General features: G+C 37.7%; 1 protein-coding gene across 1 annotated transcript in view; it reads right to left on the bottom strand.

The window, feature by feature from the left end:
* Window positions 1-729: 729 nt before the first annotated feature.
* Window positions 730-9400, bottom strand: part of ERC2 (ELKS/RAB6-interacting/CAST family member 2) — a 413280-nt gene continuing 404609 nt past the window's right edge. Inside the window, exon 17 of the mRNA XM_042823657.1 lies at window positions 730-1049. The gene's annotated coding sequence lies outside the window, so the exon portion shown is untranslated. The remainder of the gene's footprint in view (window positions 1050-9400) is intronic.

The raw sequence follows: 9400 nt of genomic DNA, 5'->3' as shown, positions 1-9400 counted from the left end.
CAGCAATCTTACTTTATTTTTATTTTTTTAAAGAGTCCCAGCTTTCATTGTTGAAGATCTGTATGCATTTGGATGGTAAAAGGTTGATACATCCTTGTGTATATGTCCATATAGTCCATATATATACAAACATATGTATTTATATACGCCTCAAGCTTTTACCATCCAGGAATAGATACATCTTGTTTATAATTGTATATTTATGATCAAATTAGATGTCCTATGCATTGTCAGAGACACACACCATATTTTCATAGAGTTAATCTTTGCCATCAGTTATAAGTACCAAAAATTGATTTCATTTCCAACCTGGCCCAGAGCTTAATACCGGTTATACTATCTATGTGATTTTTTCCATTCTTTTTTTGTTGCTATTTTTTTTTCTTGTTTGTTTGTTTGTTTTCATTTTGGTTTGTTGTTGTTGTTGTTTTTTAATTATAATTATCAGTAGATATAAGAAAACAGAGGAGGGTAAAGGCTTGATTTTAATTTTTTTAAAAAGCCCACATCTAATTGGGGTTAAGATTAATGCCAACACCCGTTATATAACATTATACTAATACCTCTTTGATAATCTAGTGCAATAGAAGTTTTAGAATAGTCTAGGTAAAATCAGCAAATGCAGATGCCATACCTAAATTTCCTACATCTGAATTACTTATTAAAATCAATATCAATTTACCAAAAAAGATTTACATAACCTGATTAAATGAACTTCATTAAACAATAATATTTGAACACTTGGTTTGTTTGTGAAAACAGTGATGTGCAAGACCCATTAAAGATAGAAATAAAGCTCTTGTAATTTCTGCTTGAGTCTCCTTCATTGTTTTACGAAGTATCTAATTTCACAGCAGACTACAAGAAATAATGGAGAAGATGCCAATTAATGCAGCATTTCATTAGATATCAACCTTAGCATTCATTTTCTGCATCTGTGATCTTCTCCAGGATATCATGGTCATGTTTGGAGATCCAATGCAATAGATTATCATCATAACTTTCCAGTGATACATTTTTTCTTCCTCTTTCACTAGTTCCTCTGACAACTGTAACAAGGAAACAAAATACTCCAATTAATAACACATTTCAAGAAGCAACATTCTAGTTCTCATCTAAACGAGCTTTTCATCAACATCAGTAGGTATATTGCTTTTCTGGGCACTGAGTATTAAGTGAGGATTAATTTGATTTGAACCCACTTGATACACTTAAAGGGTGGCAATCTTTTCCATAGAAGATTTTTATGACAAGATTTCCCCTAAATGGGAAAGATTTTAAATTCCAAATATATGGAATTCTGTGTGTGTGATTCTGCAAATGAGGAGTTTTCTGGTCTTCTGTACAGGCACAGTAGCTTTGAAGTGGAACTGTTATTAGTAAACCTAAATGTTTCGTTTGGAAACCAAAGGAATTGTCCATTTATTTCTGCCATACGGTCAATGTCGGTTGTTCTCCATGGCTGGCACTGCTGAAATAAAGGGAATGGTGCAAGCCTGAATCAGTCAGTGGAAAGTGTCTTCTGTCACTCATGGGTTTGGAAGAGGCTCTGTCTGATTGCAAGTGACTGTGGCATGAGGCCTGAATGATTTGTATTGTTACACCAGCTTGGCTGCAAGCAGACGGCACAGTATTCCTCAACAAGGGCAGTGAATTAGTCTTATTCACAGTATCTGTATCTCAGATGAGTGGGAGGAATTAAATGATTCCACTACAGGGCAGTTGTTCTTTTATCCACTGACTTTGTTCCTAGAGAAGTGGAAATGCATTATGTATGGGACTCTCTGCTGCTAAGCTTGCATTTATGTAAGCAAAGAGTTTCCAAAACATCCGTTTTTATAAAAAAGAAACTGCTGCTGAATTTTTACACTTCTGCATGCAGCAGAAAAAGTGTTGTGTTTTCTACTAGAACTTTTTTACTAAAATGCCTCTTTAAATTCTAGAAGCTAATATTTAGCACAGTAATTACACTATGAGTAAAGTGCAACACTTTGTCTAGAATGCAAACAAATAAACTTGCAAATCACTTTCAGTCTCTGTTTTTAAGTTCCTCCCTCTATGGCAACCCCATATAATGGTTTATCTAACACAAACTTAGATGAATGGTTTTACTTCTCCATTGGGAAGTTGGTACAATTCTTCTGGTTAAAACACTTCAGGACTAATCCAAAGCCCACTGAAATATGGAAAGATTCCCATTGATTTTAACAGACTTTGGGTCTGGCCTGTGAATGAAGAAAAAATGACTTCTGCAGAGCTGGAAAGCCAGGGAGTTCCTAAAGTAGATCATGTTACTAGTTCTGGCACATAAAATCTTTGTGAACTTTTTATGAAAACTGTAAGTCAGAGCATGCGTGACGTTTCGTGAACTGTGCATAGCTCCCATTCTTTTGTGTGCTGAGTGTATCTTAATCATCATTCAAAGAGATATATAGGCATAGGAAGCACCCATATAAATTAACAAAGAGAGTACATTCCAGAAACCTTAGCACAAAATTGTCCATTTTTTTAACAGGTTCTCTACAATATAATCACAGCAAATTTCCAATATACTTGATATTTTACAAGCTGAAGTTCCTTTGCAATTAACATTCATTCACACGCTCAAAAAGAAGCCAGAATAGAGAGTCCAATCTGAGGAGCAGCAGCCAATCACAAAACGCAATCTCTCTTCAGCTTGCTCCCCAAATTTTCATAGTGCTTTTAGTACAGAATGAAACTCCCACATAAACCCCACCCACTTAATCAACCCACCCCATTCATCAGGAAACCATACACGTATTGGGAGTGTAACAAAAACTGGCTCACCACAGGTAGGAAATGCAAAGTATTTCTCAAGTAAGTCAAATAAATATATAAAAGGATATTGCTGTCAAATACCAGCTGAGGTTGAGTAAATTAAATTTATATTTGTTTCCTCAATACTGTACTTGGGATAGGTCAGTGAACCTCTAAAATGGAAATAAAGTTTGGTAATGTGTATTATGCCCGAGATTCAGGAGTGCTGCAGCTGAAATCAATGTCTTATGAGTTTGGCACCTCTGACGGTCCATTAGATACCAATCAATGAAAACAGCAGAAGGATGTGAAGATATAAAAGTGTAGTAGCCCACAAATATTTGTTCAGATTGTTTTTCCTTTGGATAAAGACACCTGCCTGATTACTACTTTTTACCTCCAATCCTTTCCTCTCAGCAGTGATTTGCAGAAACAAGCTGGGAGAGGGTGGGTAAACACAAAGGGGTTAAAGGGGAAACTGTTTAATAACAGTAGTAAAATGCAGGCTATTTTTGACATCTGGGTTAATGTCCATTATGCTCCATATGCTTTCCAAATGTTTGCAACAAGCACCCAGATACAAAAACAGATACCCATTCACATAGGCTTAAATTGCCCTCTCCTAACCTGTTACACATGGTACCTACATAAAAGGCCAACAACTGATATGGTAATTAGTGAGTCAGAAAGAGAGGGAATAGCCAGTTTATTGTAGGGAATTGGTATCTGACCAAATGTTAGCAGAGAAGGATATCATTAATGAAAACCTGTTAGGGCTATTTCTGCTCCCTAAGTTACAACAAGACATCTGCATTATAATGTGCCATCTTTTAAAAAGCTGTCAGGATGAATTCCTCTGTTTCCGTCTCTGAGTGATTTATCATTACTACAATCAGAGTACTAACAAATGATGTGAAATTATTTCATTTTCTGGAAACAAGTAACTAGACTAAAAAGTAGTAATGCACAAACAAGGCTATAACTCATGAAGTCCTTTTCAAGTAACCCCTGGAACTCGGCTGTGCCTCTTGCAACAACAAAATCGAAATGACATGAATTAAAAAAAAAAAATGCATTCTCAATTTTTATTTTTGCTTGCCCAGACTCATGAAAAGAATGACACGATTAACTAAGACAAAGCCCTGGCAGGGCACTAAGCTGAATTCTGTCCCATGCCATTAGCTTATTGTGTGACTAAGGAAAAAGCCACATCATTCTTGTGTGCTTAACTTGCTCTTTGCTATAGCAGGGATAACATCAGGCTCCTCAAGGAATTTGCAAGGCTTTATGTTTTTAATGTGCCTTAACCATCTTGGAAGAGTGCTAAGCATTATTATTTCTCAGTTCCTGCATTTGATTAAAAATGAAACAACATAGTAAAAATTAAATTAATATATTAAGTTACAAGTAAGGAACAAGAACGCAGCTTGCGCAGCTACCTGTAGGACTTTTTATACCAACACATATTACAGACTAGGTGATTCCCAAGGTATGCAATGACATGCATCATGAGGGCATACCTAAACAACTGCAGAATCCTCCCAGATGTTTGATTTAGCCAACAAAATCTGCTCATGGCTTCTGTGCAAGCCCAGAGTTTGGGCCAGTAGGAACAGCACTTTGGGCTGTTTTCCCCCCTCTCTGAAGTGCAGTTGCTAACATGATCACAGTCCAGCTATTTGCAACTCAGCACAAGGAACAATATTGAGTAGCACAGATCTGCTGGAGTGCTTTCCCCTACATAGTTCCCTTAATGTAAGGTATGAAATGGTACGATATAAACAACTCTGTCATTACAGCCCCCAAAATAAGTATGTATTTTGCTACTTGCACCTGGCCTAATTCTCATGGAAAGAATGAAAACCCACCCCTCACTTTCTAAAGAATGCAGTATCCTGCTGAAGTCTGTCATATCGATGTGAAAACCCTCCACAGGGAGGGCCAGCAAGAGGAATAATTAAGACGTAAAGTTGCATCCAGCCTATGCGGAAAACTTCCAGTGCCAAGATACCAAAGACACCTAAGACACTTGTTAGCTGAGTGAAAAGGTAAAATCTAGTTTAAATTTATAGCATTCCTTCAGTGTCCCTCTAGGAGTTTGGCTTTTTGCCAGTGTTCCTTGTTAAAAATTTGTTAAACGTGTTTGGCATTAATGCAAACACAAAGTGCTCATTTGTTACAAATTCTATTGGAATGCATTCATTTAAGGCAATGAAGTAGTTACCAGAAAAGAAAAAAATGTTCATTAAGTACATTTTAAAAATACAATGATGTATGCGGTGCATAACTATGGCGCCCCAGTGGCTATATAAATATCTGACAGAATAACCACAAGTTGTGTTTGGTTTGAAATTGGAATCTTTTAAACATAACCGATTGAACAAAAACTGGTTTTGTTTGTTGTCAAAACTGATGTTAGTCCTTCTTGTTTAGAACTAGTTACAATAACCGAAGTTTTGGTGTACGATTTCTTACGTCTCAGATCAATAAAGCACACAGGTTAAAGTAATGCTAGAGGAAGTTTCCTCATTCAAATGGTAAGTGCAGCACTGCACACTATCTGGAGAACACTGAACACAAAATGTAAACAGCCTGCTCGGAGGAGAACAAATTTTAGTCATTCTTAAAAACTCCACTTAAGGAAATGTTACCTGGGAGATCTGCCACTGCCTGGCCACACAGAGCTACAGTACCAGGGCTAAAGGTGTCTCAAAACCCACCGAGCACATACCAAAAGAAATAGCTCAAACCCAGTTTACAGATTTCTAATACAAAGGCTGTCTTTTGTAATAACTTTTGTAATAACGTGAAATATCTCCAGTAATGACCATTCTTGATTTTGAATCAACAGTCCTGAGGCATTTTTTAAACTAGAAAATATCTTCTGAGCTACGTTATAAAAGTAGAACCATTTTTCCATTCACTTCTATCCACTTCATACTCATTTACAACAATGACAAATATGAATGTAAAATATATTTCAAAAGAAGGATCTGTAAATGGTGTGATTAAATAAAATATCAAAAGATTCACAAGTACCATCAGCATAAAAAGTTATTTATGAAGACAAAATGAACTTTGTTCCAGTTCTGGCGAAGATATTATTTATCTCATTTGTTGCTATTTATGTTTTAAATTCATTATACAGTAAACTTCAGAAGAATCTGCAGCTGGTGGCAGAATCACTGTGTGAACGTGATGAACTTTCCATATTGTTAATCTGAGTTAGGGATAAAAGCAGATACCACTGGGATGAATAAAATCCAATGGATCCAAGTTCTCTAGAGACCAAGAGTCCTTGAAAACTACCGTACATTTATAAAGTAAAATGAAATGAGGTCTGTAAACCTTGAGACTATTTGGACAAGGATGCTATCTCTACTGGGAATGTTTATAAATCAAAATTAGACAAGAAGTATATGAGTTGAAAGACAGATTTTTCTTTTTAATAAACTTTTCCTTTTCATAAAACAAGTCTAGTCCAAATCAAAGCTCTTCAGAAATATGAGAAAACAGGACGCATTCTTCAATCTGTCATTTCCATGCAGAATTGAAAAGAGGGTTATGGGAAATGTGACAGATGGCTTTTGCCTAGTACTCTTAGAGGTATGAGCTGGAGTGTATTGAAGATGATCAAAAAATTTCCACTGACTCCAGCAGACCCCAAGAGTCACTCACAGAGGCAGCAGTGTAGGGCATGGGGCTCTTTGTCATGACATTTATGACTTCCTTAGCACAAAGCACATGAGACCATTAAGACTTTTTTTTTTCCCAACTCAAACAGAAGTGACAAATAAGGACGAGTTCATGGGCAAAGCGATTCAAACAACAAGTTCCCAATGTGATCCTAAAAACTGTCAATAGCACAGATTACTTAATGAAATTTGAAGGAGTCTTTTTCATCCTTGCTGATGTGGAATGCCATTTATTCTCATGCTAGGGACTAATTAGGGGCCTTTTTTGAAGATCAAGGTTTTGCGATCTCTGCTTCTTAATAACATGGTTTGCCTGTCTGCCACCTGGGACAAGGCAAGGCACTCTCTCTAACTCCCAAACAGCAGGCACTGCCTTAGGCCATTGCAAGTGCAGGCAGGAAACTGATCCTGAGTTCAGCCATGTAACCCCTTCGCTGCCAGTCCTCCTCAAGCCCATGTGAAACCCAGAACAGGCAGTGTCCAATGCATTGGGAAAAACAGAGCTTAATATAATAAAAAAAAATCACACAGCTGGAAATCTAGAATTCGCAGCAAAATTAATGTATCGGTACACTGGTAGAGATGGCATTAGAAATCATCCTTTACTTATAGACTGGATTGAATGCATGTGGCAGCGCTTGCTGCAAACCCACATACCACTTGCTGTTCTCCAAGAAAAGAGACAGTTCATGTTCCTGGTGGCTGGGAAAATAAGTGGTTAAATAAAAGCTGTGTCAAGCCCCCAATCTAATAAGTCATCTTATTAGGAAGTTGTGATGCCCTGTTTGCCCTAGCCTGTGGCTTGTCTGCTCCACTGAAAGGTCTCCTGCTGGGACCTTTGTGGCATTATATGAGGTAGAGAAGGCTGCTGCAATATATGAGCCTTGGTTTCGAGCAGCCAAAACAGCGGGAGAACTAAGCTGCAAAGAATTAAACATGTAACAACTCTGTAAAAGCACAGACAGTGATTGAGGTTGGCCCTTTTGCTGTTGACACATTCTGGCCCCTGTAGGTTGTGGTCACTAAGCCCATTAGAGTTGCAGTGTGGCAACATCTAGTTCAGCAAGTTCAATGTGTTTCTGTTTTATTTCTAAATACTGGGCGCAAGCTGGCAGTGATAGCAGAGTGGAATATGGCACCAGAAATATGTCATAAACACAGTCGTCATTGTCAGGGATGTGAAACTAATTTTCAAACTATTTATTTTTTGGCAGATGGAGGTTGGACGTATTTTTGCATTCTGTTAACTGAAATTTAATTGCAGCTTGCTGCATGTTTTGTTTAATATGAAAAAGGAAACTTTGAGATACTGTTTTTTCTTGAAAGAGAAATTTTTCACTGGATAGAGAAATCTTTGTTGCTAGAAATTCATTGCAAAATGAAAACAAACAAAAAAAAAGAAGCCACAAAAATCTCAGCTGGGATAAGTCTCACTTATGAGCATCCTTAATTAAATAATTGCTCCCCGCTTCTGTTTTCTTTCATTTCTTTAAGAAAAATATATGTGTAACTCAGAGTTAAAAAGAAAATCAGATTCTGAAATGGATGCTAGAGAGAAATAAAATTAATGTAAGGAGATATTAAGGATTTTACTGAGAGGTAGATTTAAGATAGAAATCCTGATAAGAGTCACAAATAAGAATGCTCCTTCCTACCTGCCTAAGGATTACATTTTTTCAGGAACTGATGTAAGGTTTCTATTATGCTTTGATTAGGATGCTGGCAGTCCCCTAGATCTGCAGTTCTGTTTGCTTTTCAAAGCTGCATTGTGGCCCCATGCTTAATGGCTCACGTTGTGGCCCACATGTTGATCTATTCCAATTTACCTGTGGATATGAAGCAAGAGCTCAGTTGGTTGAGCACTTGTACATATGGAGGATTTGTCTTTGTCCTCATTCTTAAATTAGCCAAAATTTTGGTACATGTCACAGGTTAAATTTACAGAAAATGACAAAGAGAGGTCATGAAGCAAAGAAGGGGCTTGGCTTTTTCGTTCCATCTACACAATTTCCTGGGGTAGGCTCCCCTGTCTCTTCCTAGGGGAGGCAACAGCATTTTTCCTTGAGCATGGTCAGCAGTGCTTCCAGCCCACTGCTGACAAGGGCTCCTTAAGGTTAAATGACTGAAAGATGCACAAAAAAACCTGCTCACTGTTTTAGAGGGACAAAAGCTATGTCAAAGACCAAGTACATTCTCACTTTAGCCACCAGTGATGAAGGAATTAATTTCTTCTCTTCAGTCTCTACTCAGTTTCTCTTCTGTACAGTTCTCTACTCTTCTCTACAATTTGCCTGAGCCAAGCAAGGTCATAGCTGTGGCTTCTCTCTGGATATGGGAAATTTCTAGAATTTGGGAGACTTATTTTTTCTGCCATCTTTTTAGATTTGATGATAATTTGGGACTAGAAGGAAATTCTTAAAATCTCACACATATTTGCCTGGTGGTAGGTGGTAGGATTTGGTTTTCACCTCATGCATCCTAGAGGAGTCAGTCAATTTTTAATAGCTAAAAATAGCTGATTGTAGCACTCAGATAACCAGTTAGCACAGCTGTCACCATGCTCTATTATTAGAAGCATATTGGTTACAAGATGTTGTTGTACCAGAGTAAACAGTAATAACTTTGGTGGTTGTGGTGAGGAAGTTTAATCCAAAAGCATTCCAGCCAACGAGCAGGAGTACAAGAGCTGGACTCCTTCCCTGGAGTACCCGAAGGCTGACCAGAGCCAGGAGGAAAAGAGGAGATAAAGGTTGAGTGCAGGTCTCAAGTACTCCATGTGTGGGCTTATTTCTTCCCTTAGGAATAGTCTGGATTCCTGGCTAGAGAGGACAAGTCTTGTTGGAAGCCATGGGCATTGCATGGTGTCCTCGGGGCAGATGACTCCAATAAGCTGGCAAAAGTTTGCTTGGGATTATCTTTCTCTTAAG

Source organism: Centrocercus urophasianus, unplaced genomic scaffold, assembly GCF_019232065.1.
Source record: "Centrocercus urophasianus isolate 14NV4802_14NV808 unplaced genomic scaffold, USGS_Curo_1.0 seq_22, whole genome shotgun sequence".
Lineage (NCBI taxonomy): Eukaryota > Metazoa > Chordata > Aves > Galliformes > Phasianidae > Centrocercus > Centrocercus urophasianus.
Note: the sequence above shows the minus strand (reverse complement) of the source record. Positions and strands in the feature narration are given on the sequence as shown.